The 17,031-nt window shown below is 62.3% G+C and overlaps 5 non-coding genes across 5 annotated transcripts; all 5 read right to left on the reverse strand.

The window, feature by feature from the left end:
* Window positions 1-1,517: 1,517 nt before the first annotated feature.
* On the reverse strand, window positions 1,518-1,636 carry LOC142868598 (5S ribosomal RNA). Its single transcript, XR_012917544.1, has one exon. It is a non-coding gene; the product is annotated as a 5S ribosomal RNA (ribosomal RNA).
* A 3,732-nt stretch (window positions 1,637-5,368) lies between these two features.
* Window positions 5,369-5,487, reverse strand: LOC142868599 (5S ribosomal RNA). The gene has a single exon (XR_012917545.1). It is a non-coding gene; the product is annotated as a 5S ribosomal RNA (ribosomal RNA).
* A 3,733-nt stretch (window positions 5,488-9,220) lies between these two features.
* LOC142868600 (5S ribosomal RNA) lies at window positions 9,221-9,339 on the reverse strand. Its single transcript, XR_012917546.1, has one exon. It is a non-coding gene; the product is annotated as a 5S ribosomal RNA (ribosomal RNA).
* A 3,724-nt stretch (window positions 9,340-13,063) lies between these two features.
* On the reverse strand, window positions 13,064-13,182 carry LOC142868602 (5S ribosomal RNA). Its single transcript, XR_012917548.1, has one exon. It is a non-coding gene; the product is annotated as a 5S ribosomal RNA (ribosomal RNA).
* Window positions 13,183-16,912: 3,730 nt separating this feature from the next.
* Window positions 16,913-17,031, reverse strand: LOC142868603 (5S ribosomal RNA). Its single transcript, XR_012917549.1, has one exon. It is a non-coding gene; the product is annotated as a 5S ribosomal RNA (ribosomal RNA).

Below are 17,031 nucleotides of genomic sequence, written 5' to 3' on the forward strand. Positions count from 1 at the left end.
GGAGGAGCCGGTCAGGCGGGGGCCCAGGACAGTGACGGGCCTGGCCGGGGAGGAGTGCGTCAGGCAGGGGCAGTGGAGACGGGCTGGGTAAGGGTTAGGGTGACAGTTAGGGCACAATTCACAATCGCAAAGACGTGGAAGCGACCCGAGTGCCCATCCATCCAGGAGTGCATGAATAAAATGTGGCGCGTGGACACCACGGAGTGCCATTCGGCTGTGAGGAGCAGCGGTGAGAGGGCGCCTCTCGTGTTCTCCTGGCCAGAGCTGGAACCCGTTCCAGTAGGCCAGGTATCCCAAGAATGGACACACGAGCACCACGTGAGCGCGCTCACCAGCAAATTGGTACGAACGGATGGACGCCTAAGTGGACAGAGAGGAATCACCTTCATCGGGTGGGTGTCGGGCGTGTGGGGGGAGGGGAGGGGCATACACATCCATTAGGCATGGGGTGGGTGCGCACCGACTGGGGGATGGGCGCACTTGAAGCTCTGACCCGAGGGGGGAGGCTTGGAGAGGGCAAGGCACCCGACCTTAACATTGGTACCCCCACAATACGCTGGAACAACATGAGAGGTATATCAATAAGAACACAGGGGGGGGGCGGGCGCGGTGGCTCACGCCTGTAATCCTAGCTCTCTGGGAGGCCGAGGCGGGCGGATTGCTCCAGGTCAGGAGTTCGAAACCAGCCTGAGCAAGAGCGAGACCCCGTCTCTACTAAAAATAGAAAGAAATTAATTGGCCAACTAATATATATAGAAAAACACAGCCGGGCGTGGTGGTGCATGCCTGTAGTCCCAACTACTCGGGAGGCTGAGGCAGCAGGATTGCTTGAGCCCGGAGATTGAGGTTGCTGTGAGCTAGGCTGACGCCATGGCACTCACTCTAGCCTGGGCAGCAAAACGAGACTCTGTCTCAAAAAAAAAAAAAAAAAAGAACACAGGGGGGAGGGGGGCACGGGCAACACATGTCACCTGAATACTTGTACTCCCATCATCTGCTTGAAGAGAGAGAGAAAAGAAAATGCAATCCTAGAGGTAAGAGACACTTTTTAAAAATAATGAATCCGAAGAGAAAAGTAAAAGGAGGCCTGTGGAGCAGGTCTGGGTGTGACTCCGGATCCCCCAACATCAGGTGCCACCACCAAAGATTCCTGCGTGTAGCCCATAGAACCCCAAAAGCAACGGGACGAGTTCTGGTCACATACTCCCTCCAAATGACATCCTGGCCTTCTTCTGGAACTCCCTCCCCTCTCAGACTCTCAAGGTTTCCTCCAGCGTGTCGGTTCCCACAGAGCAGACCTTTGGTCTGAGACCTGACAGTCCAGATGCCACGCATGCTGCCGCGTGGCGGCGGTGTCGCGGCTTGGGACAAGAGGAGGCCCCACGGTGCGGGCTGGGGCGCCAGGCACCGCGGGCGGGCGCTGAGGGTGGGGGTGACCCCCACCCCGGGCCGCCGCCGCGCTCCCAGAAAGGGGACACAACAAGAGGCAAAAAAAAAAAAAAAAAAAAAAAAGCAGCAGCCTGTGGCACCCGGTATTCCCAGGCGGTCTCCCATCCAAGTACTAACCAGGCCCGACCCTGCTTAGCTTCCGAGACCAGACGAGATCGGGGGCGTTCAGGGTGGTGTGGCCCTAGACGGCGGCGGAGGGCGCCCCTGCCCCGCTCAAGAAGCCGAGCCTCTCTGGGCTTCCCCGCCGCCGCCTCCCGCCCCAGGCCCCGCGCCGGGCCGGGCCGGTTGAGTTCTCCGGCCGGGTCCCGCGGGCTCCCAGGGACGGGGTGATGGGCGGGGCGGGGCGGGGGGCTGTCTCTGTATACACACACACACACACTCACACTCACTCACACTCACACAAGATGCGCCTCCACGGCTGGACTCGCCAAGGTGGAGCCCTCCCAGCCCCCCTCGTCTCCTCGCCCGGCCTCCTTCACCTACCCGCTGCCCACCCCCAGCGCGTCGCTGCCTGCCGCTGACTGCGCACGCGCGGGACGCTCGCCCTTTGACCCCAGCCAGGGGCCGCCCTCCCCCACAACCCCTTTCAGCTGCGCCCCCCCCCTCGCCCTGTGGGTGGGCTGCCGCCTATTCCCCCGGGCCAGGGCTGGGGCACAGCCAGTGTATGGGGCGTCTCTCTCTGGGGATGTGTCCCATGGGTGGGGTGGGGTGGCGTGGTTTGGGGGGCGCTGAAGAAATCAGTCCCCTCCATCTCCTACCTCTGGAAAACGCCCAAGCCCGTGGAGAACTGCCGGCACCGCTTCGTGGGGGCCGGGACCCTCCTCCGTGTCCTCCTGTGGCCCAGTCCAAGGGGCCTGGGCCTGGCCGGGGCTGCATTGGACCCCGACCACCCTGGCGTGTGGACTCGCTAAAAATCGGCCATTAGATATTGGATTCCAGCTTCCTGGAGGTCATTTCACTAATGAGTGCACCGGAAAGAGTTTCCTAATCCATCTGTGAGGGTGGCAACTGAAAGAGAATTTGAAAGCTGACAGAATAGGCGAGGGAAGGCATAGGAGATTTCCACACCCAGCAAGGAAGACTTTCCCGAAATGGAAGAAAGAAACGAGCAAACAGAGACACCGGTAGCCCGCCCGGAAAAGAGTCTGCCCCTTAGAGAAAGCACCCTGACCAGGTTCACCCGTGGGTGGGTGGCGAGCTAGCGGCGTTCAGAAGAGCGAGGCCCGCAGTCTGTGCGGAAGACACCTGCGCTCGGGTGTGTGTGGCGGCGCGATTCACAAGCAGCTCTAGACGTTAAACCAAGGAGAAGCCAGGGAGTTCCCAACGCCCCAGGTGTCCTCAGCCCACGACTGGCTGCTGTGGGAATGCGAAGCCCGGCTCCTTGTCTCAGAGCGGGGTTCCCAGGAGGATCAGGCTGAAGCTGGGACTCGGCCTCAAAGTGTCCCCTCGCATGGCCACCCCCTTCCCCTTCCTGCTCCTCTACTCCTGGTGCCCCTCCATCCAGGGGCCAGACCTTAAAGAGTCACCGCAAGAGAATCCTGGTCCCAAAGGAGCCTTCTGGGGGACCGGTGCTGAGAGAGGTTGTGGGCATGGCCCGCTGGGGCTCTGCCCGACCCAGGGCTGAGAGATGCCACCTCCCAGCTCTGGGTCCCTGCAGGAAGTGTTGGCAAGCACAGGGCCGGTCCTCCAAAGGCCCAGGTGCAGGGAGCCCAGGCCAAGCAGCCTGTGGAAGAGGCCACTTGCCGTGCCACCCCGGGAACAGGACTGCAGGCCCCGGCCCTTCCCACCTCCTCCTCCTCCTCCTCCTCCTCCTCCTCCCCCCCGCCCCCCCCCACAGGGCACAGGGCTCAGAGACTCTTGCTCAGACTCTTGCTACCCGAAGTGCAAAGGGCATCAGTTGCTCCTCCAACCCCCCCGCCCAGCAGACCACGTTGTCCAGCCAGCCCCCGGGCCTCCCTGGGGTGCCCAGCACAAAAGTGCAGACACCCACCGGACCCTCAATCTCAGTTTTCGGATGTTTTTGCCACTCTAAGGACCCGCAGGCCAGCTGGGCCTTCGGGCAGGACAGAGAGCCCCGGAATCCGACGTGGAGAGCTGCGTGTACGTCCCCATCAGGAGGCGGTCCCCACCTCCGCGGCTCTCCCCTTGCGGGGAGGGGCAGCCCAGCCGGCAGCCAGCCGCAGGGCCTCAGGGAAGACACCAGGCTGGGCCCCCGCGGCACAGCGGGGGCACGTCCCCCGCACTCACGCGACTTAGGGACGGCTGCTGGAGACTGCTGCGGCCACCCTGCTGCCGGGTTTCTGGAGGGCTTCCTGGAAGCAGCGTCCACACCAAGCCCTTGGAAGGCCCAGGCGACGGAGGAGCCGGTCAGGCAGGGGCCGAGGACGGTGAGAGGCCGGGCGGGGAGGAGCCGGACAGGCGGGGGCCCAGGACAGTGACGGGCCTGGCCGGGGAGGAGTGCGTCAGGCAGGGGCAGTGGAGACGGGCTGGGTAAGGGTTAGGGTGACAGTTAGGGCACAATTCACAATCGCAAAGACGTGGAAGCGACCCGAGTGCCCATCCATCCAGGAGTGCATGAATAAAATGTGGCGCGTGGACACCACGGAGTGCCATTCGGCTGTGAGGAGCAGCGGTGAGAGGGCGCCTCTCGTGTTCTCCTGGCCAGAGCTGGAACCCGTTCCAGTAGGCCAGGTATCCCAAGAATGGACACACGAGCACCACGTGAGCGCGCTCACCAGCAAATTGGTACGAACGGATGGACGCCTAAGTGGACAGAGAGGAATCACCTTCATCGGGTGGGTGTCGGGCGTGTGGGGGGAGGGGAGGGGCATACACATCCATTAGGCATGGGGTGGGTGCGCACCGACTGGGGGATGGGCGCACTTGAAGCTCTGACCCGAGGGGGGAGGCTTGGAGAGGGCAAGGCACCCGACCTTAACATTGGTACCCCCACAATACGCTGGAACAACATGAGAGGTATATGAATAAGAACACAGGGGGGGGCGGGCGCGGTGGCTCACGCCTGTAATCCTAGCTCTCTGGGAGGCCGAGGCGGGCGGATTGCTCCAGGTCAGGAGTTCGAAACCAGCCTGAGCAAGAGCGAGACCCCGTCTCTACTAAAAATAGAAAGAAATTAATTGGCCAACTAATATATATAGAAAAACACAGCCGGGCGTGGTGGTGCATGCCTGTAGTCCCAACTACTCGGGAGGCTGAGGCAGCAGGATTGCTTGAGCCCGGAGATTGAGGTTGCTGTGAGCTAGGCTGACGCCATGGCACTCACTCTAGCCTGGGCAGCAAAACGAGACTCTGTCTCAAAAAAAAAAAAAAAAAAGAACACAGGGGGGAGGGGGGCACGGGCAACACATGTCACCTGAATACTTGTACTCCCATCATCTGCTTGAAGAGAGAGAGAAAAGAAAATGCAATCATAGAGGTAAGAGACACTTTTTAAAAATAATGAATCCGAAGAGAAAAGTAAAAGGAGGCCTGTGGAGCAGGTCTGGGTGTGACTCCGGATCCCCCAACATCAGGTGCCACCACCAAAGATTCCTGCGTGTAGCCCATAGAACCCCAAAAGCAACGGGACGAGTTCTGGTCACATACTCCCTCCAAATGACATCCTGGCCTTCTTCTGGAACTCCCTCCCCTCTCAGACTCTCAAGGTTTCCTCCAGCGTGTCGGTTCCCACAGAGCAGACCTTTGGTCTGAGACCTGACAGTCCAGATGCCACGCATGCTGCCGCGTGGCGGCGGTGTCGCGGCTTGGGACAAGAGGAGGCCCCACGGTGCGGGCTGGGGCGCCAGGCACCGCGGGCGGGCGCTGAGGGTGGGGGTGACCCCCACCCCGGGCCGCCGCCGCGCTCCCAGAAAGGGGACACAACAAGAGGCAAAAAAAAAAAAAAAAAAAAAAAAGCAGCAGCCTGTGGCACCCGGTATTCCCAGGCGGTCTCCCATCCAAGTACTAACCAGGCCCGACCCTGCTTAGCTTCCGAGACCAGACGAGATCGGGGGCGTTCAGGGTGGTGTGGCCCTAGACGGCGGCGGAGGGCGCCCCTGCCCCGCTCGAGAAGCCGAGCCTCTCTGGGCTTCCCCGCCGCCGCCTCCCGCCCCAGGCCCCGCGCCGGGCCGGGCCGGTTGAGTTCTCCGGCCGGGTCCCGCGGGCTCCCAGGGACGGGGTGATGGGCGGGGCGGGGCGGGGGGCTGTCTCTGTATACACACACACACACACTCACACTCACTCACACTCACACAAGATGCGCCTCCACGGCTGGACTCGCCAAGGTGGAGCCCTCCCAGCCCCCCTCGTCTCCTCGCCCGGCCTCCTTCACCTACCCGCTGCCCACCCCCAGCGCGTCGCTGCCTGCCGCTGACTGCGCACGCGCGGGACGCTCGCCCTTTGACCCCAGCCAGGGGCCGCCCTCCCCCACAACCCCTTTCAGCTGCGCCCCCCCCCCTCGCCCTGTGGGTGGGCTGCCGCCTATTCCCCCGGGCCAGGGCTGGGGCACAGCCAGTGTATGGGGCGTCTCTCTCTGGGGATGTGTCCCATGGGTGGGGTGGGGTGGCGTGGTTTGGGGGGCGCTGAAGAAATCAGTCCCCTCCATCTCCTACCTCTGGAAAACGCCCAAGCCCGTGGAGAACTGCCGGCACCGCTTCGTGGGGGCCGGGACCCTCCTCCGTGTCCTCCTGTGGCCCAGTCCAAGGGGCCTGGGCCTGGCCGGGGCTGCATTGGACCCCGACCACCCTGGCGTGTGGACTCGCTAAAAATCGGCCATTAGATATTGGATTCCAGCTTCCTGGAGGTCATTTCACTAATGAGTGCACCGGAAAGAGTTTCCTAATCCATCTGTGAGGGTGGCAACTGAAAGAGAATTTGAAAGCTGACAGAATAGGCGAGGGAAGGCATAGGAGATTTCCACACCCAGCAAGGAAGACTTTCCCGAAATGGAAGAAAGAAACGAGCAAACAGAGACACCGGTAGCCCGCCCGGAAAAGAGTCTGCCCCTTAGAGAAAGCACCCTGACCAGGTTCACCCGTGGGTGGGTGGCGAGCTAGCGGCGTTCAGAAGAGCGAGGCCCGCAGTCTGTGCGGAAGACACCTGCGCTCGGGTGTGTGTGGCGGCGCGATTCACAAGCAGCTCTAGACGTTAAACCAAGGAGAAGCCAGGGAGTTCCCAACGCCCCAGGTGTCCTCAGCCCACGACTGGCTGCTGTGGGAATGCGAAGCCCGGCTCCTTGTCTCAGAGCGGGGTTCCCAGGAGGATCAGGCTGAAGCTGGGACTCGGCCTCAAAGTGTCCCCTCGCATGGCCACCCCCTTCCCCTTCCTGCTCCTCTACTCCTGGTGCCCCTCCATCCAGGGGCCAGACCTTAAAGAGTCACCGCAAGAGAATCCTGGTCCCAAAGGAGCCTTCTGGGGGACCGGTGCTGAGAGAGGTTGTGGGCATGGCCCGCTGGGGCTCTGCCCGACCCAGGGCTGAGAGATGCCACCTCCCAGCTCTGGGTCCCTGCAGGAAGTGTTGGCAAGCACAGGGCCGGTCCTCCAAAGGCCCAGGTGCAGGGAGCCCAGGCCAAGCAGCCTGTGGAAGAGGCCACTTGCCGTGCCACCCCGGGAACAGGACTGCAGGCCCCGGCCCTTCCCACCTCCTCCTCCTCCTCCTCCTCCTCCTCCTCCCCCCCGCCCCCCCCCACAGGGCACAGGGCTCAGAGACTCTTGCTCAGACTCTTGCTACCCGAAGTGCAAAGGGCATCAGTTGCTCCTCCAACCCCCCCGCCCAGCAGACCACGTTGTCCAGCCAGCCCCCGGGCCTCCCTGGGGTGCCCAGCACAAAAGTGCAGACACCCACCGGACCCTCAATCTCAGTTTTCGGATGTTTTTGCCACTCTAAGGACCCGCAGGCCAGCTGGGCCTTCGGGCAGGACAGAGAGCCCCGGAATCCGACGTGGAGAGCTGCGTGTACGTCCCCATCAGGAGGCGGTCCCCACCTCCGCGGCTCTCCCCTTGCGGGGAGGGGCAGCCCAGCCGGCAGCCAGCCGCAGGGCCTCAGGGAAGACACCAGGCTGGGCCCCCGCGGCACAGCGGGGGCACGTCCCCCGCACTCACGCGACTTAGGGACGGCTGCTGGAGACTGCTGCGGCCACCCTGCTGCCGGGTTTCTGGAGGGCTTCCTGGAAGCAGCGTCCACACCAAGCCCTTGGAAGGCCCAGGCGACGGAGGAGCCGGTCAGGCAGGGGCCGAGGACGGTGAGAGGCCGGGCGGGGAGGAGCCGGTCAGGCGGGGGCCCAGGACAGTGACGGGCCTGGCCGGGGAGGAGTGCGTCAGGCAGGGGCAGTGGAGACGGGCTGGGTAAGGGTTAGGGTGACAGTTAGGGCACAATTCACAATCGCAAAGACGTGGAAGCGACCCGAGTGCCCATCCATCCAGGAGTGCATGAATAAAATGTGGCGCGTGGACACCACGGAGTGCCATTCGGCTGTGAGGAGCAGCGGTGAGAGGGCGCCTCTCGTGTTCTCCTGGCCAGAGCTGGAACCCGTTCCAGTAGGCCAGGTATCCCAAGAATGGACACACGAGCACCACGTGAGCGCGCTCACCAGCAAATTGGTACGAACGGATGGACGCCTAAGTGGACAGAGAGGAATCACCTTCATCGGGTGGGTGTCGGGCGTGTGGGGGGAGGGGAGGGGCATACACATCCATTAGGCATGGGGTGGGTGCGCACCGACTGGGGGATGGGCGCACTTGAAGCTCTGACCCGAGGGGGGAGGCTTGGAGAGGGCAAGGCACCCGACCTTAACATTGGTACCCCCACAATACGCTGGAACAACATGAGAGGTATATGAATAAGAACACAGGGGGGGCCGGGCGCGGTGGCTCACGCCTGTAATCCTAGCTCTCTGGGAGGCCGAGGCGGGCGGATTGCTCCAGGTCAGGAGTTCGAAACCAGCCTGAGCAAGAGCGAGACCCCGTCTCTACTAAAAATAGAAAGAAATTAATTGGCCAACTAATATATATAGAAAAACACAGCCGGGCGTGGTGGTGCATGCCTGTAGTCCCAACTACTCGGGAGGCTGAGGCAGCAGGATTGCTTGAGCCCGGAGATTGAGGTTGCTGTGAGCTAGGCTGACGCCATGGCACTCACTCTAGCCTGGGCAGCAAAACGAGACTCTGTCTCAAAAAAAAAAAAAAAAAAGAACACAGGGGGGAGGGGGGCACGGGCAACACATGTCACCTGAATACTTGTACTCCCATCATCTGCTTGAAGAGAGAGAGAAAAGAAAATGCAATCATAGAGGTAAGAGACACTTTTTAAAAATAATGAATCCGAAGAGAAAAGTAAAAGGAGGCCTGTGGAGCAGGTCTGGGTGTGACTCCGGATCCCCCAACATCAGGTGCCACCACCAAAGATTCCTGCGTGTAGCCCATAGAACCCCAAAAGCAACGGGACGAGTTCTGGTCACATACTCCCTCCAAATGACATCCTGGCCTTCTTCTGGAACTCCCTCCCCTCTCAGACTCTCAAGGTTTCCTCCAGCGTGTCGGTTCCCACAGAGCAGACCTTTGGTCTGAGACCTGACAGTCCAGATGCCACGCATGCTGCCGCGTGGCGGCGGTGTCGCGGCTTGGGACAAGAGGAGGCCCCACGGTGCGGGCTGGGGCGCCAGGCACCGCGGGCGGGCGCTGAGGGTGGGGGTGACCCCCACCCCGGGCCGCCGCCGCGCTCCCAGAAAGGGGACACAACAAGAGGCAAAAAAAAAAAAAAAAAAAAAAAAGCAGCAGCCTGTGGCACCCGGTATTCCCAGGCGGTCTCCCATCCAAGTACTAACCAGGCCCGACCCTGCTTAGCTTCCGAGACCAGACGAGATCGGGGGCGTTCAGGGTGGTGTGGCCCTAGACGGCGGCGGAGGGCGCCCCTGCCCCGCTCAAGAAGCCGAGCCTCTCTGGGCTTCCCCGCCGCCGCCTCCCGCCCCAGGCCCCGCGCCGGGCCGGGCCGGTTGAGTTCTCCGGCCGGGTCCCGCGGGCTCCCAGGGACGGGGTGATGGGCGGGGCGGGGCGGGGGGCTGTCTCTGTATACACACACACACACACTCACACTCACTCACACTCACACAAGATGCGCCTCCACGGCTGGACTCGCCAAGGTGGAGCCCTCCCAGCCCCCCTCGTCTCCTCGCCCGGCCTCCTTCACCTACCCGCTGCCCACCCCCAGCGCGTCGCTGCCTGCCGCTGACTGCGCACGCGCGGGACGCTCGCCCTTTGACCCCAGCCAGGGGCCGCCCTCCCCCACAACCCCTTTCAGCTGCGCCCCCCCCTCGCCCTGTGGGTGGGCTGCCGCCTATTCCCCCGGGCCAGGGCTGGGGCACAGCCAGTGTATGGGGCGTCTCTCTCTGGGGATGTGTCCCATGGGTGGGGTGGGGTGGCGTGGTTTGGGGGGCGCTGAAGAAATCAGTCCCCTCCATCTCCTACCTCTGGAAAACGCCCAAGCCCGTGGAGAACTGCCGGCACCGCTTCGTGGGGGCCGGGACCCTCCTCCGTGTCCTCCTGTGGCCCAGTCCAAGGGGCCTGGGCCTGGCCGGGGCTGCATTGGACCCCGACCACCCTGGCGTGTGGACTCGCTAAAAATCGGCCATTAGATATTGGATTCCAGCTTCCTGGAGGTCATTTCACTAATGAGTGCACCGGAAAGAGTTTCCTAATCCATCTGTGAGGGTGGCAACTGAAAGAGAATTTGAAAGCTGACAGAATAGGCGAGGGAAGGCATAGGAGATTTCCACACCCAGCAAGGAAGACTTTCCCGAAATGGAAGAAAGAAACGAGCAAACAGAGACACCGGTAGCCCGCCCGGAAAAGAGTCTGCCCCTTAGAGAAAGCACCCTGACCAGGTTCACCCGTGGGTGGGTGGCGAGCTAGCGGCATTCAGAAGAGCGAGGCCCGCAGTCTGTGCGGAAGACACCTGCGCTCGGGTGTGTGTGGCGGCGCGATTCACAAGCAGCTCCAGATGTTAAACCAAGGAGAAGCCAGGGAGTTCCCAACGCCCCAGGTGTCCTCAGCCCACGACTGGCTGCTGTGGGAATGCGAAGCCCGGCTCCTTGTCTCAGAGCGGGGTTCCCAGGAGGATCAGGCTGAAGCTGGGACTCGGCCTCAAAGTGTCCCCTCGCATGGCCACCCCCTTCCCCTTCCTGCTCCTCTACTCCTGGTGCCCCTCCATCCAGGGGCCAGACCTTAAAGAGTCACCGCAAGAGAATCCTGGTCCCAAAGGAGCCTTCTGGGGGACCGGTGCTGAGAGAGGTTGTGGGCATGGCCCGCTGGGGCTCTGCCCGACCCAGGGCTGAGAGATGCCACCTCCCAGCTCTGGGTCCCTGCAGGAAGTGTTGGCAAGCACAGGGCCGGTCCTCCAAAGGCCCAGGTGCAGGGAGCCCAGGCCAAGCAGCCTGTGGAAGAGGCCACTTGCCGTGCCACCCCGGGAACAGGACTGCAGGCCCCGGCCCTTCCCACCTCCTCCTCCTCCTCCTCCTCCTCCTCCCCCCCGCCCCCCCCACAGGGCACAGGGCTCAGAGACACCTCAGACTCTTGCTACCCGAAGTGCAAAGGGCATCAGTTGCTCCTCCAACCCCCCCGCCCAGCAGACCACGTTGTCCAGCCAGCCCCCGGGCCTCCCTGGGGTGCCCAGCACAAAAGTGAAGACACCCACCGGACCCTCAATCTCAGTTTTCAGATGTTTTTGCCACTCTAAGGACCCGCAGGCCAGCTGGGCCTTCGGGCAGGACAGAGAGCCCCGGAATCCGACGTGGAGAGCTGCGTGTACGTCCCCATCAGGAGGCGGTCCCCACCTCCGCGGCTCTCCCCTTGCGGGGAGGGGCAGCCCAGCCGGCAGCCAGCCGCAGGGCCTCAGGGAAGACACCAGGCTGGGCCCCCGCGGCACAGCGGGGGCACGTCCCCCGCACTCACGCGACTTAGGGACGGCTGCTGGAGACTGCTGCGGCCACCCTGCTGCCGGGTTTCTGGAGGGCTTCCTGGAAGCAGCGTCCACACCAAGCCCTTGGAAGGCCCAGGCGACGGAGGAGCCGGTCAGGCAGGGGCCGAGGACGGTGAGAGGCCGGGCGGGGAGGAGCCGGTCAGGCGGGGGCCCAGGACAGTGACGGGCCTGGCCGGGGAGGAGTGCGTCAGGCAGGGGCAGTGGAGACGGGCTGGGTAAGGGTTAGGGTGACAGTTAGGGCACAATTCACAATCGCAAAGACGTGGAAGCGACCCGAGTGCCCATCCATCCAGGAGTGCATGAATAAAATGTGGCGCGTGGACACCACGGAGTGCCATTCGGCTGTGAGGAGCAGCGGTGAGAGGGCGCCTCTCGTGTTCTCCTGGCCAGAGCTGGAACCCGTTCCAGTAGGCCAGGTATCCCAAGAATGGACACACGAGCACCACGTGAGCGCGCTCACCAGCAAATTGGTACGAACGGATGGACGCCTAAGTGGACAGAGAGGAATCACCTTCATCGGGTGGGTGTCGGGCGTGTGGGGGGAGGGGAGGGGCATACACATCCATTAGGCATGGGGTGGGTGCGCACCGACTGGGGGATGGGCGCACTTGAAGCTCTGACCCGAGGGGGGAGGCTTGGAGAGGGCAAGGCACCCGACCTTAACATTGGTACCCCCACAATACGCTGGAACAACATGAGAGGTATATGAATAAGAACACAGGGGGGGGCGGGCGCGGTGGCTCACGCCTGTAATCCTAGCTCTCTGGGAGGCCGAGGCGGGCGGATTGCTCCAGGTCAGGAGTTCGAAACCAGCCTGAGCAAGAGCGAGACCCCGTCTCTACTAAAAATAGAAAGAAATTAATTGGCCAACTAATATATATAGAAAAACACAGCCGGGCGTGGTGGTGCATGCCTGTAGTCCCAACTACTCGGGAGGCTGAGGCAGCAGGATTGCTTGAGCCCGGAGATTGAGGTTGCTGTGAGCTAGGCTGACGCCATGGCACTCACTCTAGCCTGGGCAGCAAAACGAGACTCTGTCTCAAAAAAAAAAAAAAAAAAGAACACAGGGGGGAGGGGGGCACGGGCAACACATGTCACCTGAATACTTGTACTCCCATCATCTGCTTGAAGAGAGAGAGAAAAGAAAATGCAATCATAGAGGTAAGAGACACTTTTTAAAAATAATGAATCCGAAGAGAAAAGTAAAAGGAGGCCTGTGGAGCAGGTCTGGGTGTGACTCCGGATCCCCCAACATCAGGTGCCACCACCAAAGATTCCTGCGTGTAGCCCATAGAACCCCAAAAGCAACGGGACGAGTTCTGGTCACATACTCCCTCCAAATGACATCCTGGCCTTCTTCTGGAACTCCCTCCCCTCTCAGACTCTCAAGGTTTCCTCCAGCGTGTCGGTTCCCACAGAGCAGACCTTTGGTCTGAGACCTGACAGTCCAGATGCCACGCATGCTGCCGCGTGGCGGCGGTGTCGCGGCTTGGGACAAGAGGAGGCCCCACGGTGCGGGCTGGGGCGCCAGGCACCGCGGGCGGGCGCTGAGGGTGGGGGTGACCCCCACCCCGGGCCGCCGCCGCGCTCCCAGAAAGGGGACACAACAAGAGGCAAAAAAAAAAAAAAAAAAAAAAAAGCAGCAGCCTGTGGCACCCGGTATTCCCAGGCGGTCTCCCATCCAAGTACTAACCAGGCCCGACCCTGCTTAGCTTCCGAGACCAGACGAGATCGGGGGCGTTCAGGGTGGTGTGGCCCTAGACGGCGGCGGAGGGCGCCCCTGCCCCGCTCGAGAAGCCGAGCCTCTCTGGGCTTCCCCGCCGCCGCCTCCCGCCCCAGGCCCCGCGCCGGGCCGGGCCGGTTGAGTTCTCCGGCCGGGTCCCGCGGGCTCCCAGGGACGGGGTGATGGGCGGGGCGGGGCGGGGGGGCTGTCTCTGTATACACACACACACACACTCACACTCACTCACACTCACACAAGATGCGCCTCCACGGCTGGACTCGCCAAGGTGGAGCCCTCCCAGCCCCCCTCGTCTCCTCGCCCGGCCTCCTTCACCTACCCGCTGCCCACCCCCAGCGCGTCGCTGCCTGCCGCTGACTGCGCACGCGCGGGACGCTCGCCCTTTGACCCCAGCCAGGGGCCGCCCTCCCCCACAACCCCTTTCAGCTGCGCCCCCCCCCCTCGCCCTGTGGGTGGGCTGCCGCCTATTCCCCCGGGCCAGGGCTGGGGCACAGCCAGTGTATGGGGCGTCTCTCTCTGGGGATGTGTCCCATGGGTGGGGTGGGGTGGCGTGGTTTGGGGGGCGCTGAAGAAATCAGTCCCCTCCATCTCCTACCTCTGGAAAACGCCCAAGCCCGTGGAGAACTGCCGGCACCGCTTCGTGGGGGCCGGGACCCTCCTCCGTGTCCTCCTGTGGCCCAGTCCAAGGGGCCTGGGCCTGGCCGGGGCTGCATTGGACCCCGACCACCCTGGCGTGTGGACTCGCTAAAAATCGGCCATTAGATATTGGATTCCAGCTTCCTGGAGGTCATTTCACTAATGAGTGCACCGGAAAGAGTTTCCTAATCCATCTGTGAGGGTGGCAACTGAAAGAGAATTTGAAAGCTGACAGAATAGGCGAGGGAAGGCATAGGAGATTTCCACACCCAGCAAGGAAGACTTTCCCGAAATGGAAGAAAGAAACGAGCAAACAGAGACACCGGTAGCCCGCCCGGAAAAGAGTCTGCCCCTTAGAGAAAGCACCCTGACCAGGTTCACCCGTGGGTGGGTGGCGAGCTAGCGGCGTTCAGAAGAGCGAGGCCCGCAGTCTGTGCGGAAGACACCTGCGCTCGGGTGTGTGTGGCGGCGCGATTCACAAGCAGCTCTAGACGTTAAACCAAGGAGAAGCCAGGGAGTTCCCAACGCCCCAGGTGTCCTCAGCCCACGACTGGCTGCTGTGGGAATGCGAAGCCCGGCTCCTTGTCTCAGAGCGGGGTTCCCAGGAGGATCAGGCTGAAGCTGGGACTCGGCCTCAAAGTGTCCCCTCGCATGGCCACCCCCTTCCCCTTCCTGCTCCTCTACTCCTGGTGCCCCTCCATCCAGGGGCCAGACCTTAAAGAGTCACCGCAAGAGAATCCTGGTCCCAAAGGAGCCTTCTGGGGGACCGGTGCTGAGAGAGGTTGTGGGCATGGCCCGCTGGGGCTCTGCCCGACCCAGGGCTGAGAGATGCCACCTCCCAGCTCTGGGTCCCTGCAGGAAGTGTTGGCAAGCACAGGGCCGGTCCTCCAAAGGCCCAGGTGCAGGGAGCCCAGGCCAAGCAGCCTGTGGAAGAGGCCACTTGCCGTGCCACCCCGGGAACAGGACTGCAGGCCCCGGCCCTTCCCACCTCCTCCTCCTCCTCCTCCTCCTCCTCCTCCCCCCCGCCCCCCCCCACAGGGCACAGGGCTCAGAGACACCTCAGACTCTTGCTACCCGAAGTGCAAAGGGCATCAGTTGCTCCTCCAACCCCCCCGCCCAGCAGACCACGTTGTCCAGCCAGCCCCCGGGCCTCCCTGGGGTGCCCAGCACAAAAGTGCAGACACCCACCGGACCCTCAATCTCAGTTTTCGGATGTTTTTGCCACTCTAAGGACCCGCAGGCCAGCTGGGCCTTCGGGCAGGACAGAGAGCCCCGGAATCCGACGTGGAGAGCTGCGTGTACGTCCCCATCAGGAGGCGGTCCCCACCTCCGCGGCTCTCCCCTTGCGGGGAGGGGCAGCCCAGCCGGCAGCCAGCCGCAGGGCCTCAGGGAAGACACCAGGCTGGGCCCCCGCGGCACAGCGGGGGCACGTCCCCCGCACTCACGCGACTTAGGGACGGCTGCTGGAGACTGCTGCGGCCACCCTGCTGCCGGGTTTCTGGAGGGCTTCCTGGAAGCAGCGTCCACACCAAGCCCTTGGAAGGCCCAGGCGACGGAGGAGCCGGTCAGGCAGGGGCCGAGGACGGTGAGAGGCCGGGCGGGGAGGAGCCGGTCAGGCGGGGGCCCAGGACAGTGACGGGCCTGGCCGGGGAGGAGTGCGTCAGGCAGGGGCAGTGGAGACGGGCTGGGTAAGGGTTAGGGTGACAGTTAGGGCACAATTCACAATCGCAAAGACGTGGAAGCGACCCGAGTGCCCATCCATCCAGGAGTGCATGAATAAAATGTGGCGCGTGGACACCACGGAGTGCCATTCGGCTGTGAGGAGCAGCGGTGAGAGGGCGCCTCTCGTGTTCTCCTGGCCAGAGCTGGAACCCGTTCCAGTAGGCCAGGTATCCCAAGAATGGACACACGAGCACCACGTGAGCGCGCTCACCAGCAAATTGGTACGAACGGATGGACGCCTAAGTGGACAGAGAGGAATCACCTTCATCGGGTGGGTGTCGGGCGTGTGGGGGGAGGGGAGGGGCATACACATCCATTAGGCATGGGGTGGGTGCGCACCGACTGGGGGATGGGCGCACTTGAAGCTCTGACCCGAGGGGGGAGGCTTGGAGAGGGCAAGGCACCCGACCTTAACATTGGTACCCCCACAATACGCTGGAACAACATGAGAGGTATATGAATAAGAACACAGGGGGGGCCGGGCGCGGTGGCTCACGCCTGTAATCCTAGCTCTCTGGGAGGCCGAGGCGGGCGGATTGCTCCAGGTCAGGAGTTCGAAACCAGCCTGAGCAAGAGCGAGACCCCGTCTCTACTAAAAATAGAAAGAAATTAATTGGCCAACTAATATATATAGAAAAACACAGCCGGGCGTGGTGGTGCATGCCTGTAGTCCCAACTACTCGGGAGGCTGAGGCAGCAGGATTGCTTGAGCCCGGAGATTGAGGTTGCTGTGAGCTAGGCTGACGCCATGGCACTCACTCTAGCCTGGGCAGCAAAACGAGACTCTGTCTCAAAAAAAAAAAAAAAAAAGAACACAGGGGGGAGGGGGGCACGGGCAACACATGTCACCTGAATACTTGTACTCCCATCATCTGCTTGAAGAGAGAGAGAAAAGAAAATGCAATCATAGAGGTAAGAGACACTTTTTAAAAATAATGAATCCGAAGAGAAAAGTAAAAGGAGGCCTGTGGAGCAGGTCTGGGTGTGACTCCGGATCCCCCAACATCAGGTGCCACCACCAAAGATTCCTGCGTGTAGCCCATAGAACCCCAAAAGCAACGGGACGAGTTCTGGTCACATACTCCCTCCAAATGACATCCTGGCCTTCTTCTGGAACTCCCTCCCCTCTCAGACTCTCAAGGTTTCCTCCAGCGTGTCGGTTCCCACAGAGCAGACCTTTGGTCTGAGACCTGACAGTCCAGATGCCACGCATGCTGCCGCGTGGCGGCGGTGTCGCGGCTTGGGACAAGAGGAGGCCCCACGGTGCGGGCTGGGGCGCCAGGCACCGCGGGCGGGCGCTGAGGGTGGGGGTGACCCCCACCCCGGGCCGCCGCCGCGCTCCCAGAAAGGGGACACAACAAGAGGCAAAAAAAAAAAAAAAAAAAAAAAGCAGCAGCCTGTGGCACCCGGTATTCCCAGGCGGTCTCCCATCCAAGTACTAACCAGGCCCGACCCTGCTTAGCTTCCGAGACCAGACGAGATCGGGGGCGTTCAGGGTGGTGTGGCCCTAGAC

The sequence above is a fragment of the Microcebus murinus genome, unplaced genomic scaffold (genome assembly GCF_040939455.1).
Source record: "Microcebus murinus isolate Inina unplaced genomic scaffold, M.murinus_Inina_mat1.0 scaf035_hap2_Mmur4.0, whole genome shotgun sequence".
NCBI classification, from domain to species: domain Eukaryota; kingdom Metazoa; phylum Chordata; class Mammalia; order Primates; family Cheirogaleidae; genus Microcebus; species Microcebus murinus.